The sequence below is a fragment of the Heteronotia binoei genome, chromosome 4, assembly GCF_032191835.1.
Source record: "Heteronotia binoei isolate CCM8104 ecotype False Entrance Well chromosome 4, APGP_CSIRO_Hbin_v1, whole genome shotgun sequence".
Classification (NCBI taxonomy): domain Eukaryota; kingdom Metazoa; phylum Chordata; class Lepidosauria; order Squamata; family Gekkonidae; genus Heteronotia; species Heteronotia binoei.
In genome coordinates this window covers 168,936,934-168,954,317 of record NC_083226.1, presented here as the reverse complement: position 1 = coordinate 168,954,317, position 17,384 = coordinate 168,936,934, and the positions used below count along the sequence as shown (strand labels likewise).

Below are 17,384 nucleotides of genomic sequence, written 5' to 3'. Positions count from 1 at the left end.
ACTGGCTCTCATAGCAATGCATAATTAATAGTTTAATGATAATATGGGTTCAATTAGATTAGCTGTGTTTTGATACAGGAATTATTGTCCTAATCTTAATTTTGTTTTCATCTTGACCTCTCTCCTTGGATAGAAAATGGTCTACATATCTAGATACATCTTTATAACTTAAAATCCTTACTTGATATTTTATTGTATGCATGTAAGTATTTATGCTTGTTTACAACCTGATTCCATAAGTTTAATTATGTAATTGTATATGAATATTAATATTAACTTGTATATTTTTTAAAACATTCCATAAAAAATATAAAGAGGAAGACAGAAGCTATGTACAATGTTGAGATACTCAGGCCGCATTTTTGGCAGGAACTTACAGATACTGGATTTATATCCCGCCCTCCACTCCGAAGAGTCCCAGAGCGGCTCACAATCTCCTTTCCCTCCCTCCCCCACAACAGACACCCTGTGAGGTAGAAGAAGATATTGGATTTATATCCCGCCCTCCACTCCAAAGAGTCTCAGAGCAGCTCACAATCTCCTTTCCCTTCCTCCCCCACAACAGACACCCTGTGAGGTGGGTGGGGCTGGAGAGGGCTCTCACAGCAGCTGCCCTTTCAAGGACAACCTCTGCCAGAGCTATGGCTGACCCAAGGCCATTTATATCCCACCCTCCACTCCGAAGAGTCCCAGAGCGGCTCACAATCTCCTTTCCCTCCCTCCCCCACGACAGGGTGTCTGCTGTGGGGGGAGAAGATATAGGAGAATGTAAGCCGCTCTGAGACCAGTTTTGCACTAGACCTTTAATCCTGGTTTAGCCCTGTCCCCAAACTGGCATTCTGCATTAGAATCAGAGAATCAAATAAACCAACTCTATGACTCTATGATTTTAGTGTAGAATGTCTGCTTGGGGACAGGGACAAACCAGGATTAAAGGTCTAATGCGAAATTGGTCTAAGTCTCTAATTCAGAGAGAAGGAAAGGAAAGGTCCCCTGTGCAAGCACCGGTTGTTTCCGACTCTGGGGTGACACTCACAATGTTTTCACGGCAGACTTTTTACGAGGTGGTTTGTCATTGCCTTCCCCAGTCATCTACACTTTCTCCCCAGCAAGCTGGGTACTCATTTTACCGACCTCGGAAGGATGGAAGGCTGAGTCAACCTTGAGCCGGCTGCCTGAACCCAGCTTCCATCGGGATCAAACTCAGGTCGTGAGCAGAGCTTAGGACTGCAGTACTGCCACTTTAACACTCTGAGCCACGGGGCGGGGTATAAATCTGCAGTCGTTGTCTTCATCATCTGTGTTCTTCACACCCACTCGTGCCCCCCCCCCCCCATTGCTGTCCTGTCTTTGCTCCTTCCCAAGGAAAACATGATTAACATCCCTGCAGGTTTCCAGATGCCTCCACATCTCTGCCGTCGCTGCCACGTGCCAGCCGCTGAACTCCTTGTCTTGTCCTTCACGGCCCTTGGCGATTTCGCTCCACACCCTGCCACCCCCTTTTGCTCACCCCTCCTCCCCTGGCCTCTCTCGGTCTTTATTTAGACTGTGCCCGACAAAGGGAGCTGTTCCCATTATTTTCCACACGCTTTCAGACTCCACCTTTGCTAATTATCTCTCCTGCTGGGGTCCACCTTATCCTCTCTCTCTCTCTCTCCCCCTCCCTCTCCATTCTTTACGTCCAGGGCAGGGCCGTTGCTAGACTATCTGGCACCCTAGGCCAGGCTAACTTCTGGCGCCCCCTCCCCCCACCCCGCACTGATAACCATTTTTTAAAAAGAGATGACTTGTGGGAAAAGCACAAAACTTCAAGTTGCTCCCTGATCTGGATAGACTGATTTTGTCAGATCTTGGAAGATGAGCAAAACCAAGTATTTGGATGGGAGACCTCCTTCATTGAGTCACATGGGGGAGGCATCCAATTTGGCACCCCTAGAAGGCAGGCGCCCTAGGCAATTGCCTAGTTTGCCTAGTGGGAGGGCCAGCCCTGATCCAAGGGCAGTGTTGGAGTTTTAGTCGCCTGGGTCACCCAGGCCCGGTGCAAGGGGTGCCCACGCTCCTAGGCCGAGCCTCTATTTTCTGCCCCCCCATACTGTTGTTGCAGACATAGGAGCTCTGCCAATGAAAAGTTGGCACCCCTCAGTTGTAGCCAGGTGGCCTTCTATGAGATTTCTGTGTGAGTGAATGAGAGTAAGAGGTGTGGGGCAGAAAGAGATTATTGGAGATTACTGCGGTATATCTCAACAGCACTGGAAGAGATGGTACTATGAACTTGACATCATTTTACTGGTCCTGCTTTAAACAGCTGTCTGACACCAAAATTAAATTCCTCCCGTAGATATTAAAAAGGATAAAAGTAGGTCACTGGCTAAGTATCTGCACAACAGGTTGCTTTTAAAGGCATGGGAAACACAGTCAGTAAAAAGCCGCATGCCCCTCATAAATATCCTTTTTGGGATAACTGCAGAAAAGCTTGTATGAACTTCATATAACTTGAAATTAATTCATTAATTGCAGTACAATTCTCTGCTACCTTTCACAGTAATTCCCCATGTTTCAACCGAAGAAAAGTATGAAAAATAGCTGTCGAAAGATTTTCTTGAAACCAAGCAAGCTTGGTTGTAGCTTGAGGCAGGGTTTCAGTAGTAGCAGCTGAAGGAAAGACCTACTAAATGTGTCAGCATATTTTGAGGTAGAGCAACTGCCAGGGCCCAGTGTGGGCAGTACACAATGCTGACATTCCTGATGGCAATGGCAACAGCACTCCCAACTGCATACACTGGCCAGTTCTGTTGAGGAAAGGGTGTGTAGGTGGTGCAGGCAATTGAACATGGGCATTAGGAGTGCTTGCAAGCTGGAGAAGAAAACACAAACAGGTGCATGAAGGTCTGAGGGTGAAAAGAGAGGACCGCCCACTTTCCACCCCCATTTTGGCTCAGCATGAGTTTCAGAGAGATTTTTCTGAAAATGAATTTACTTCCATAGAAGAGGCAGGTTTGGGGGAGTGCCCTGGAAGTGACATCACAGGAAAAGGTGGAGTTTTGATTCAGTGTGCCCTGGAAGTGACATCACTTGGTCCTTGACACCACAGGAAATGACATAATTCGTGTCTCCCAGCTCCACCCCCAAAGTCTCCTGGCTCCACCCCAAAATTTTAGTGGGCCACGAAGGAGAAGTATAAAAATAACCGGGCCATGGGAAAGAAAAGTTTGGGAAACCCTGATTTATCCTATATACAACTTTAAACCAGTGAATATAAATATCAACATCAATTTCCAATTTCTTCCCTCCAGAAAGATTTACAAATTATTAACAAACAACAATTAGTTCCAATACTTTCCAATAGAGGATTTTCAGAAATCCTTCCTCCAGTAAAGAAAGTCCATCATGCAGTCCATAACGTCTTGTGACATTCTTTCAAACGGAGGGGCCAGGAAACCCTTGCAGCCTTCATAAGACGTCTCCTCTAGCTTTCCAGATGTTTCAGTACTGGCCTTCTTCAGTTAATCACGCTGTAAAGAAGACCAGTATTGAAACATCTTGAAATCTAGATTTCCCTGGAGGGAAGAAATTGGAAATTGATGTTGATATTTGTATTTGTTCATAGAATCATAGAGTTGGAAGGGACCTCCAGGGTCATCTAGTCCAACCCCCTGCACAATGCAGGAAACCCACAAATACCTACCCCACATTCACAGGATTTTCATTGCTGTCAGACTCTGTTTAAAAACCTCCAAGGAAGGAGAGCCCACCACCTTCTGAGGAAGTCTGTTCCACTGAGGAATCGCTCTAATGGTCAGGAAGTTCTTCCTAATGTTGAGCCGGAAACTCTTCTGATTTAATTTCAACCCATTGGTTTTGGTCCTACCTTCCGGGGCCACAGAAAACAATTCCACACCATCCTCTATATGACAGCCCTTCAAGGACTTGAAGAAGGTGATCATATCACCTCTCAGCCACCTCCTCTCCAGGCTAAACATGCCCAGCTCCTTCAACCTTTCCTCACAGGACTTGATCTCCAGACCCCTCACCATCTTTGTTGCCCTTCTCTGGACCCGTTCCAGCTTGTCTATATCCTTCTTAAAATGTGGTGCCAAAAACTGAACACAATACTCCAGGTGAGGTCTTACCAGAGCAGAGTAAAGCGATACCATCACTTCACGTGATCTGGACACTATACTTCTGTTGATACAGCCCCAAACTGCATTTGCCTTTTAGCCACCGCATCACACTGTTGACTCATGTTCAGCTTATGATCCACTAAGACCCCTAGATCTTTTTCGCACATACTACTGCTAAGACAAGTCTCCCCCATCCTATAACCATGCATGGGATTTTTCCTACTAAATGCAGAACTTTACATTTATCCCCGTTAAAATTCATTTTATTGATTTTAGCCCAGTTTTCTAGCCTGTCAAGGTCATCCTGTATCCTGTTTCTGTCTTCTTCTGTGTTTGCAACCCCTCCCAATTTAGTATCATCTGCAAATTTAATAAGCATTCCTTCTATTCCTTCATCCAAATCATTGATAAAGATGTTGAACAAAACAGGTCCCAGGACAGATCCTTGAAGCACTCCACCTGTCACTCCTCTCCAAGAGGATGAGGAACCATTTACAAACACTCTTTGGGTTGCAATCTGTCAACCAATTACAGATCCACTTAATGGTAACAGGATCCAAACCACATTTTACCAACTTGTCAACAAGGATAGTATGTGGAACCCTATCAAAAGCCTTACTGAAATCAAGATAAACAATGTCTACAGCATTCCCCTGATCCAGCAAGGTAATCACTTTCTCAAAAAAAGAGATCAGGTTAGTCTGACATGACTTGTTCTTGAGAACACCATGATGGCTCTTAGTAATCACATCCATTCTTTCTAAATGTTCCAGGACCGACTGTTGATGATTTGTTCTAAAACCTTTCCAAGTATAGACGTCAAGCTGACGGGTCGGTAGTTACCCGGACCATCTTTTTTCCCTTCTTGAAGATGGGGACAACATTCGCCCGCCTCCAATCTTCCAGCAGCTCTCCTGTTCTCCAAGAATTCTCAAAAATAATAGCCAGAGGCTCAGAAATTACACCCGCAAGCTCTTTTAGAACCCTTGGACGCAATTCATCTGGCCCTGAGGACTTAGTTTCATTTAAAAAAACTATGCTGATCCTAGGTTGGAACTTCATACCCTCCTTATATGTTGCTGTTTTTGCGATGTTGAGCACCATTTTCCTCAGTAGAGAAGACTGAGGAAAAGTAGCAATTGAGCAGTTCCGCCCTCTCTTCATTACCTGTTACAATTTCACTTTCTTGCCCTCGCAATAGGCCTACCACGTCCTTGCTTTTTTTCTTACTCTGAACATAAGAAAAGAACCCTTTTTTTTTGTTGTTTTTAGCATCTTTGGCCAGCCTAAGCTCATACTGAGCTTTAGCTTTCCTAACTTTTTCTCTACAAGCACTGGTGATTTGTAGTCGTTGTTCAGTCGCACAGTCGAGTCCGACTCTTTGTGACCCCATGGACAAAGTTATGCCAGGTCCTCCTGTCTTCTACCATCCTCGAAGTCTGCTCAAATGCATGTCAGTTACATCATGTTAGTAACGCTGTCTAGCCGTCTCATCTTTTGCCGCCCCCTTCTTCTCTTGCCTTCTGTCTTTCCCAGCATCAGGGTCTTCTTCAGGGAGTGCTCCCTTCTCATTTGGTGGCCAAAGGATTTGAGCTTCAGCTTCAGCATCTGACCTTCCAGGGAACAGCCAGAGTTGATTTCCCTGAGGACTGACTGATTTGATCTTGTAGTCCAAGGGACTCTCAAGATTTGTATACACTGGTTTAAAGTTGCATTTTGGATAAATCATATATAGGGATTGAAGTATGCTCATTGTTTTTCAGTGGTATTCTATCTGCTTTGACTTTACACTGAAACCCCTTTTTCTGTGGTATCCTCATCAGAGGAGGCAGCATCAGAGAAAGGCCCGGCTCGGAGGAGAGCACAAACTGGCACGCTGTCCCACTGCTTTCAGCTTCCCGGGTCTGCGATCCGGGAAGCTGAGAGAGGTGGAGTGGTGGGAGGAGGCACCCGAAGGCGCACTGTAGGTGAGGTGGCGCCCAAGGCAGCCACCTACCTCGCCTTTTCCTACATGCCAGCCATGTTTCCATCTGAAATCCCCTGCAATACTTCTTTGCCATGCTGGAATTTTACTCCAGGTGCTCTGGCTCCCACAGGAGACCCCTGCATGGCTACTAGCATGGGGGCTGGATGCAAAGATTGTATTTCCTGGATTTCCTACAGTTTTCATTGGTTTCACCCTTTGTCAATCTTCTCTCAGCGCTGTTTTAACTGGAGCCACAGTACAACGAATTCACAGTACAAAGAATTCAATCACGGATCAACGTGTACATGCTCAAGTCTCTGCTATGGGCTCTCAAAAAATTTTGAGTAAGCCCTTCTCTCTCTCTCTCTCTCTCTCTCTCTCTCTTGCAAGGGCTCTACAGCTTGCCCAATGCGTTGTTAAATAAACACTTGGAATGGCCTTGCCTGTCTCGATAGCGTGTGGGAGAAGGGGGGGAGAGTTGAGAACAGGCCTCCGCCCCAAAGGAATGCCTGATAGAGGCCGGTCCCTCTGACTTTTATCACCCAGATGGTTCGACATTTCAGCAGAGACCCCGCCTGAGACAGTCCAGAGAAAGGAAAGACATTCCCTCCCAGAGACTGAGCATACAATATTTCACTCTCAGACTCTCTTTCGGAAGGGTAATAAAATCGCTTTAATTGCATTAAATTTATTGGACAGAAGGATGCCTACGGCACATTTTGTCCCTAAGAAAGACGGCTGCAAAGTGTGTGTATAAGAAATAATCTATCTATTTTTGAAGACACTTCTGTATTAACCAAAGTTGGGGAGGGGGGAATCAGCAGAGCTCTTTTTTTTAATAGCAGGGACTCCTTTGCATATCAGGCCACACCCCCATAATGTAGCCAATCCTCCAGGAGCTTACAGGGCTCTTCTTACAGGGCCTACTGTAAGCTCTTGGAGGATTGGCTGCATCACGGAGGTGTGGCCTAATATGCAAAGGAGCTCCTGCTACAAAAAAAAAAAACAAGCCTTGGGAATCAGGAACTATGAGCTGCCAAACTCCAGGCTGGGGTCTGGGGTCTGGACTCTGGAGATCTCTCTGAGTTTTAACTCATCTCTAGACTGCAGGGCTCAGTTCCTCTAGAGAAAAAATGGCTACTTTGGAGCGAAAGATGCCAACTTTCAGACTAGGGTTGCCAATCCCCAGGTAGGGGCAGGGGATCCCTGGGTTTGGAGGCCCTCCCCCCGCTTCAGGGTCATCAGAAAGTGGGGGGCGGAGTCTACTGGGCACTCCATGATTCCCTATGGAGACCGATTCCCACAGGGGATAATGAAGAATTGATCCACAGATATCGGGGGGGGGGGCTGCTTTTCGAGGTGGAAGCACCAAATTTGCAGCACAGCATCTAATGCATCGCCTCAAAATACCTCCCAAGTTTCAAAAAGATTGGATCAGGGGGTCCAATTCTATGAGCCCCAAAAGAAGTGCCCCTATCCATGATTCCAAACAGAGGGAAGGCGTTTAAAAGGAGCACGGTCCCTTCAAATGTGATGGCCAGAACTCCCTTCGGAGTTCAAATGTGCTTGGTACCCCCAATGTCTCCTGGCTCCACCCTCAAAGTCCCCAGATATTTCTTGAATTGGACTTGGCAACTCTTCTCCTGGCTCCACCCCACGAAGTCTCATGGCTCCATTCCCAAAGTCCCCAGATATTTCTTGAAAGGGACTTGGCAACTCTTCTCCTGGCTCCACCCCCAAGTCTCATGGCTCCATTCCCAAAGTCCCCAGATATTTCTTGAATTGGACTTGGCAACTCTTCTCCTGGCTCCACCCCCAAAGTCTCATGGCTCCATTCCCAAAGTCCCCAGATATTTCTTGAATTGGACTTGGCAACCCTTCTCCTGGCTCCACCCCCCCAAATCCCCAGATATTTCTTGAATTGGACTTGGCAACTCTTCTCCTGGCTCCACCTCCAAAGTCTCCTGGTTCCATTCCCAAAGTCCCCAGATATTTCTTGAATTGGACTTGGCAACTCTTCTCCTGGCTCACCCCCAAAGTCTCCTGGCTCCACCCCCAAAGTCCCCAGATATTTCTTGAATTGGACTTGGCAACTCTTCTCCTGGCTCCACCCCCCAAAGTCCCCAGATATTCTTGAATTGGACCTGGCAACTCTTCTCCTGGCTCCACCCCAAAAGTCTCCTGGCTCCACCCCCAAATTCCCCAGATATTTCTTGAATTGGACCTGGCAACCCTTCTCCTGGCTCCACCCCCCCCCCCCCAAATCCCCAGATATTTCTTGAACTGGATGGCAATTCTTCTCTGGCTCCACTTCCAAAGTCTCCTGGCTCCAACCCTAAAGTCCCCAGATATTTCTTGAATTGCACTTGGCAACTCTTCTCCTGGCTCCACCCCCAAAGTCTCATGGCTCCATTCCCAAAGTCCCCAGATATTTCTTGAATTGGACTTGGCAACTCTTCTCCTGGCTCCACCTCCAAAGTCTCCTGGCTCCAACCCTAAAGTCCCCAGATATTTCTTGAATTGGACTTGGCAACTCTTCTCCTGGCTCCACCCCCAAAGTCCCCAGATATTTCTTGAATTGGACCTGGCAACTCTTCTCCTGGCTCCACCCCAAAAGTCTCCTGGCTCCACCCCCAAAGTCCCCAGATATTTCTTGAATTGGACCTGGCAACCCTTCTCCTGGCTCCACCCCCCCAAATCCCCAGATATTTCTTGAACTGGACTTGGCAATTCTTCTCCGGCTCCACTTCCAAAGTCTCCTGGCTCCAACCCTAAAGTCCCCAGATATTTCTTGAATTGGACTATTTCAGACAGTGACTGGAGGGCTCTCAGAATTGCAGCATTTTCCAGACGACAAGGAAATGTTCCCCTGGAGAAAATGGGGGCTTTGGAAAGTGGGCTGCATGGCGTTATACCCTGCTGAGATCCGTCTCTACCCCAAACCTGCTCTCCCCGGGTTTCACCCCCAACATTTTCAGGAATTTCCCAACCCTGAGCTGGCAACCCTATTTGAAGGTATCTTGAGGCCCGTTCCCTCCCTTCGCTTCCCCAAACGCCACCGTCCTCCCGCCGGACACTCTCCTCCCCTTCCTCCCACCCACCGGAGTTCCAGAAGCAGCCAAGGCCTTGGAGTTATCTCACGCCCTCCCCCACAACCAACCCAGAGTCCAGCTCCCACACATGATTATTTATTTATTTATTTATTTATTATTTATTACTTTACATTTATATCCCGCCCTCTCCGCAAGCGGACTCAGGGCGGCTTACAATATCATAAAAACAATCAATTCCATAAAACATATAAAAACATAGTTCACTTATCAATTTAAAACTATTTGCGCTGTCTCAATCCAGTCTGGCGGTATTGGGTTCTGACTATGATCGCCAGCTTCTGTAGGATGTCCGGTGGCAGCCCATTTTCAGTCAACCAGAAAAGCCTGTCTAAACAGTTCGGTCTTACAGGCCCTGCGGAACGCCGACAAATCCCGCAGGGCCCTTATAGCTTCTGGGAGGGTGTTCCAAAGTTCTGGTGCTGCCACCGAGAAAGCCCTGGATCTTGTTACGCATAGCCTGGCTTCTTTTGGGCCAGGGGCAGACAGCAGATTTTTTGTCCCTGATCGCAGTGCTCTCTGGGGGATATATGGGGAAAGGCGGTCCCGTAGATAGGCAGGTCCCTGACCATAAAGGGCTTTAAAGGTTAGTACCAACACCTTGAAGCGAACTCGGAACACAACAGGCAACCAGTGCAGCTCTCTCAGCACTGGCCGAATGTGCTCCCGTCGTGGTAGCCCCATTAACAGCCGTGCCGCAGCGTTCTGCACTAGTTGTAGTCTCCGGGTTAGCGTCAGGGGTAGCCCCATGTAGAGAGCATTACAGTGATCTATTCTTGAGGTGACCGTAGCATGGATTACCGTCGCTAGGTCGCTGCGCTCCAGGTAAGGGGCCAGCTGCCGTGCTTGCCGAAGATGGAAAAAGGCAGATCTAACAGTGGCTGCTACCTGAGCCTCCATTGTAAGGGAGGACTCAAGGAGCACGCCTAAGTTCTTGACCTTGGGGACCGGTATCAGTGGCACCCCGTCAAGGGCCGGCAGCTGGATCTCTCTCCCTGGACCGCCCCGACCCAGGTAGAGAACCTCCGTCTTCGTCGGATTCAATTTCAGCCGACTCAGTCTGAGCCAAGAGGCCACGGCTTGTAATGCCAGGTCTAGGTTTTCCAGGGTACAGTCAGACTGGCCACCCATCAATAGGTAGAGCTGGGTGTCATCCGCATATTGATGGCAACCCAGTCCATACCTCCTGACAATCTGGGCAAGGGGGCGCATATAGATATTAAATAGCATCGGGGATAGGACCGCTCCCTGCGGCACCCCACAACTAAGGGAGTGCCTCTGGGATGCTTCCTCCCCTATCACCACCCTTTGTCCCCGATCTTGGAGAAAGGAAGTCAGCCACTGCAAGGCAGATCCCTGTATCCCCACATCGGTGAGGCGGTCAATCAGTAGCTGGTGGTCAACCGTGTCAAAAGCGGCTGACAGATCTAATAACAGCAGCACTGCAGAACCGCCCTGATCCAGATGTTATTGTCCACATCCAAGAGGGATCTGGAGCAATACTCCCTCTAAGCCAGGGGTGTCGAACTCATTTGTTATGAGGGCCAGATCTGACATAAATGAGACCTCGTTGGGATGGGCCACGTTGGGCTGGGCCATGTGTGTACCTATTTAAAATTAGGAAGCAGAGATATACATTTTATAAAGAACACAGACAAACACAAATCTATATATTTTAAAAAAATTAAAACATGCTTAAAATGTTCTCACTCATTGGTCTTAAAGATGCTTTCTTGGTATTTCTCCCATGGGATCCAGGAAACTGGGCAAAGGAAGCTGTGGCTCTTTCTTTCCTTCTCCAGGGGACTGGAGGGGGGAAAGCCTCAGCCAATAGGAGGAAGAGAGGCTTGGCTCAGTAGCTCTGCTGTGTGATCGAGAGAGCCTGGCAAAGCAAGCTCTCCATTTCCTCCTTCTCTCCAAGGGAGGAGCCTCAGCCAATTGAGAAAACAGAGGTTTTGCTCTGTAGCTCCTGTGCAAAGCAAGCTGTGATGCAGAAGGAAGCAAGATATAAGGAGAAGGAAGCAGATGACAGCCAGTTGCTTGGGGGCCTGATAGAAGCCCTCCGGGGGCCTGATTCAGCCCCTGAACTACATGTTTGACACCCCTGCTCTAAGCTGAAGAAGAAGCAGCTATGGAGTCTTGTGAGCAAAAATTCTACTTTCTGAGCGACTGGCATTCAAGTTGTGAGCTATTGCACAAATTAGTTTGCTTTGGGACCATCCTTCATGAGCTAAGGCAAAAATGCGTGAGCTGGAGGCTAAAAACTATGAGCTAGCTCACACTAACTCTGCTTGAATGGAACACTGGCAAGGAAGGAAGGAAGGAAGGAAGGAAGGAAGGAAGGAAGGAAGGAAGGAAGGAAGAATAATAATTGCAGATTTATATCCCGCCCTTCTCTCTGAATCAGAGGCTCAGAGCGGCTTACAATATCCTTTATCTTCTACCCCCAAAACAAACACCCTGTGAGGTGGGTGGGTCTGAGAGGGCTCTCACAGCAGCTGCCCTTTCAAGGACAACTCCTGCAATAGCTATGGCTAACCCAAGTCCATTCCAGCAGCTGCAAGTGGAGGAGTGGGGAATCAAACCGAGTTCTCCAAGATAAGAGTCCGCACACTTAACCACTGCACCAAACTGGTGGGAAGGAAGGAAGGAAGGAAGGAAGGAAGGAAGGAAGGAAGGAAGGAAGGAAGGAAGGAAGGAAGGAAGGAGGGAGGGAGGGAGGGAGGAGGGAGGGAGGGAGGGAGGGAGGGAAGGAAGGAAGGAAGGAAGGAAGGAAGGAAGGAAGGAAGGAAGGAAGGAAGGAAGGAAGGAAGGAAGGAAGGAAGGAAGGAAGGAAGGAAGGAAGGAAGGAAGGAAGGAAGGAAGGAAGGAAGGAAGGAAGGAAGGATAATAATTGCAGATTTATATCCCGCCCTTCTCTCTGAATCAGAGGCTCAGAACGACTTACAATATCCTTTATCTTCTACCCCAAAACAAACACCCTGTGAGGTGGGTGGGTCTGAGAGGGCTCTCACAGCAGCTGCCCTTTCAAGGACAACTCCTGCAATAGCTATGGCTAACCCAAGGCCATTCCAGCAGCTGCAAGTGGAGGAGCGGGGAATCAAACCCAGTTGTCCCAGATAAGAGTCCGCACACTTAACCACTGCACCAAACTGGTGGGAAGGAAGGAAGGAAGGAAGGAAGGAAGGAAGGAAGGAAGGAAGGAAGGAAGGAAGGAAGGAAGGAAGGAAGGAAGGAAGGAAGGAAGGAAGGAAGGAAGGAAGGAAAAGATGGGGAGGGAGAGGTGGAAAGAAAGCAACTTTAACTTTAAATGCATCCTCCAAGTTGCTGCTGGCTTGGCTTGGAGAAGGGATTTAAAGAGAGAAATGCCTTCTCCAAGTCGACTGATGGGTGGGGTGGGGGCTTTAAGAGCCACATAATATGTGTGGAAAAGCCACATGTGGCTCCTGAGTTGCAGTTTGGCCACCCCAATGTAAGGTCTACCCTGAAGAAAGCTTTGCTGGTCTCAAAGGAGCCCCTGGACTCAAACCTTTTTCTTGCTGCTTCAGGCCAACATGGCTGCCCGCTTGAACCTAGGCGGCAATGCGATGGATGATTTGCAGATTTATGTGTATATCTCCATTGTTGTTGTATTGCATGTGTCGTTGTACCCTTTTGTATGTTCGTTCACGTCTAGTTTACTTTGCCTTTCCTTAAGATTTTTGTAGACTTGTAACAGCCAGGCCTCAGATTCAGTGGGAGCACACAGGAGCGCAGCTCCTGAACCTTTCTGAGAGTTCCTCCTCTCCTTCTGAGAGTTCCGCCTCCTTGTCCATTGACTAGTAGGTGCAGCTGCATAACAATCCCTGGTTGAGCTCCGCCACCTATTTTTCTACAAAGCGACCCCTGGTCGCAGCCAATGACTAATTACAATAAATGGACTACAGCTCCAGAAAGAGAAGACAGAATCTGGACCTAGGAATTTTTTAAAGATGTGGAGGGGGGGGGAAGGGAAGGGTGTTTTTTGTGTTCTGCGCTTGAGGGCGTGGGAAGAGGGCTTCTCCTGCAAGGAAAGCCCCCCCTCCTTCCTCCCACCTATGGGAGTTCAAGAAGCAGCCAAGACCTTGGAATTATCTCGGGCCCTCCCCAACAACCAACAAGCCTTTGACCCCCTTGCTTACTGTGTGGGAGGAGGCTGGCAAGGCCCTGGAAACAGAGGGTAACAAACTGCACTGGGAACGGCTGCATTTGGAGACCAACATGGTTTAGGGGCACTAACTTGTTTTAAGGCAGGGTTGCCATGTCCAATTCAAGAAATATCAGGGGACTTTGGGGTGGAGCCAGGAGACTTCAGGGGTGGAGCCAGGAGCAAGGGTGTGACAAGCATCATTTGGGGAGGGACGGTGGCTCAGTGGTAGAGCATCTGCTTGGTAAGCAGAAGGTCCCAGGTTCAATCCCTGGCATCTCCAAAAAAGGGTCCAGGCAAATAGGTGTGAAAAACCTCAGCTTGAGACCCTGGAGAGCCGCTACCAGTCTGAGTAGACAATACTGACTTTGATAGACCAAGGGTCTGATTCAGTATAAGGCAGCTTCATGTGTCCATATGTTCATATGAACTCCAAAGGAGGTCTGGCCATCACATTTCAAGGGACATATTCAAAAAGGAGTGGAAGAAATTTAAAGGCTATATGGAGAAAGAGTGGAATGTAAAAAGACACTGGACAATTCTTTAGTATGAATGGGGGAAAAAAAATATTGAACTTTGATCGGTTAGTAGTACCTTTAGTATTGAACTTAAATCTATAACCTCGGGGAAGTCAACACTGGAGGGAGCGGGGATTGAATTACCATATGAGTTAGTATAGAAAATTTTATTATTAAGTTTTGTAGCCATATGTTATCAATAAATTGTTAAAACACATTTCAAGGGACCACACACCTTTTAAATGCCTTCCCTCCATTGGAAATAATGAAGGATAGCGACACCTTCTTTGGGGGCTCATAGAATTGGACCCCTTGGTACAATCTTTTTGAAACTTGGAGGGACTTTTGAGGAGGGGCATTGGATGCTATGCTGCAAATTTGGTGCTTCTATCTCAAACAACAGTTCCCTCCAGAGCCCCAGATACCGGCAGATCTATTCTCCATTATTCACTATGGGAATCAGTCTCCATAGGGAATAATGGAGTGCTCAGCAGACATCCCCCCGCCACTTTCTGATTACCCAGAAGCGGGGGGAAGGCCTCCAAACCAGGGGATCCCCTGCCCCTGCCTGGGGATTGGCAACCCTATTTTAAGAACCTCCCCCTCAACTTCCTGCCCACATACAAGGCTCTGTTCTCAATGAGGTGCAGAGAACGGCTGCACCACAACTGATTTTTTTTGGGGGGGAGGCTCACAAGATTAAAAGCTGCTCTTAAAAAAAGGTCCCCTTGCATGTAGCATTCTTGCCTTGCCTTCTCCCTGACAACCTAGCTTTCAGTGCGCAGTAGGGTTGCCAATCCCCAGATGGATAGCAAGGGAGCCCCTAAGGGTTCTGTGACTGAAGCAGCCTCCAATACGCTCAACAAATTCTCATTAAAGTTTGTAACAGAAACATAAACAAACACTTAGAGCAATAAATCGTACATAAGATGAAGTCATACAATAAGCATGGTCCTTAGAAAGGACAAAAGAGGTGAAGTTCAACAATATGCACAGTCTTTCTTGGGACCAATTCTCCTTCAAATGGTTTCAACCAAGAACTGGCAAAGTAGAGTCTTCTTCACAAATCAAACTGCTGTAGAAAAAAACCCCAACAGTAGCAGACAGCCACGAAGGCGGCGCCTCTCTGCCTCCGTTTCTCTGAAGCTTCCACAGGCTTAATGCAAAAAATTACAAAATTGACAATGGAACTCAATCCTTCAAGTGCACCACATTATGAACATCACTTACATTGCACGTGAAGGATTGCGTTCTATTGTCAATTTTGTAATTTTTTGCATAGAGGCCAAGGTCTTCCCCTGATGTTGCCTCCTGGCTCTGAGATTCAAAGGATTAATGCCTCTGAATGTGATGGTTCTCTTCACCCACCATGGCTAGTAGCCACTGATACCCTTAGGGTTGCCAGGTTCAGCTGGCCAACCGGCAGGGGACGGTGTGGTGAGCTTACCACGAGCTGGGAGTTTCATCACACATTTCAGCAAAGTGCCCACCTGATTTCCAATGTGACCTCGAAGTTATATAGGTGCATCGAGGCAACATTCTGATTTCGGGGCAAAACCTCTCTGGTAGAAATAGCTTTTACCATAGAGTTTTTGTCCAAAAACCAGAGTGTCACCCCAACGTGCAAACAGTGCTTCCAGGTCACGTAAAAGTCACGCAGGCACATTGTTGAAATGTCAGGTGTTCCTCCCTTGTCTGGGGGGTAATTCCCCCCATCTGGCCAGCTGATTGGCAGCAGAGAGGTGGGACTTAACAGCGGGTGGCCCCCACCCCCTTGGAGGAGTCTGGTATCCCCACTGATCCTCTATGAATCTATCTAACCCCCTTTTCAAGCTGTTTATTCTTGTGGCCATCACTACATCCTCTGGCAGGGAATTCCACATTTGAATCGGTTTGGGTTGCCAAGTCCAATTCAAGAAATGCCTGGGGACTTTGGGGGTGGAGTCAGGAAACTTTGGGGTGGAGCCAGGAGAAAGGTTGTGACAAGCACAATTGAACTCCAAAGGGAGTTCTGGCCATCGCATTTCAAGGGACTGCACACCTTTTACATCCCTTCCCTCCACTGGAAATAATGAAGGATAGCGACACTTTCTTTGGGGCTCATAGAATTGGACCCCTCAGTCCAAATGTTTTGAAACTTGGACAGTCTTTTGAGGAGAGATGTCGGATGCTTTGCTGCAAATTTGGTGACTCTAACTCAAAAAACAAACCCCCCCCCCCCCCCGCAGAGCCCCAGATACCCCCAGATCAATTCTCCATCATTCCCTATGGGAATCAGTCTCCATAGTGAATAGTGGAGTGCCCAGCATACATTTCTCTCCCTCCCCCCTCTCCCCCCACTTTCTGATGACCCTGAAGCAGGGAGAGAGGCTCCAAACTGGGGGATCTCCTGCCCCCACGTGGGGATTGGCAACTCTGGAATTGCTCTCTTTGTATTGAGCATTATTTCCTTTCGTCTGTCCTTCTCTAAAGGATGGCATTTGTGTATAGAAAGGGGCGTTTGGCAGTGGATGTCTCTGTTTTCCTTCCCAGCCTGATTCTGTGACATCTCAGTATTGTGGAATGAGATGCAGCAGGGATGACCTTCACAGTCTGGGGGGGAGGGGGCGCTGGCACAAGCTGAGGGAGATCGGAAGGTGACACCGCACAGCCGGACAGACGCTTCCCTTCCTATCCCTCCCTCGGCACCCACCCAGTCCCATTAGAGGGCAGGGCCGTTTCTGTTCCCAGTGATAACACAGCCCCAAAATACCCCGCTCCTAAACTGGAAGATATTCAAGCCCAATCGCAATGCAAAAGAAAGAGAGGCAGGCAGCGAGGATGGGGAAATAAATATGAGCTGACGGGGGTTTTAAAATAGAAAACTCTCCCATTGTGAAATAAGAGACTCAGAATGTCCCACAGTAACTGCATTTGAAGTTTCCACTCTGGGGTCTAGTTCACACATACAAGAACAGGAGGTGGCGGCAGCTACGTGTATCAACAGCTTCAAGAAGGGATTGGATAAACATACAGAGCAGAGGTCCATGAGTTGCTATTAGCCACAAGGTATAGCTGGAATTTTCTGTCTGGGGCAAGTGATGCTCTGTATTCTTGGTGCTTGGGTGGGGGGCAAGAGTGGGAGGACTTGTAGCGACCTGGCCTCACTGATGGACCTACTGACGGTATCTGGTTTTTTTGGCCACTGTGTGACACAGAGTGTTGGATGGGATGGGTCACTGGCCTGATCTAACATGGCTTCTCTTATGTTCTTAAGAGCAGAGGTCCATGTGTAGCTCTTAGCCACAAGGTATAAATGGAACTCTCTGTCTGGGGCAAGTGATGCTCTGTATTCTTGGTGCTTGAGGGGGGGGGGGCAAGAGTGGGAGGGTTTCTAGTGTCCTGGCCTCACTGATGGACCTCCTGATGGCACCTGGTCTTTTTGGCCACTATGTGACAGAGTGTTGGATGGGATGGGCCAGTGGCCTGATCTAACATGGCTTCTCTTATGTTCTTAAGAGCAGA

The 17,384-nt window shown here is 48.1% G+C and overlaps 1 long non-coding RNA gene across 1 annotated transcript in view; it reads right to left on the bottom strand.

Moving 5' to 3' along the window:
* LOC132569783 (uncharacterized) overlaps window positions 1-17,384 on the bottom strand; it is a 463,235-nt gene that overhangs the window by 273,195 nt on the left and 172,656 nt on the right. The window lies entirely within an intron of this gene.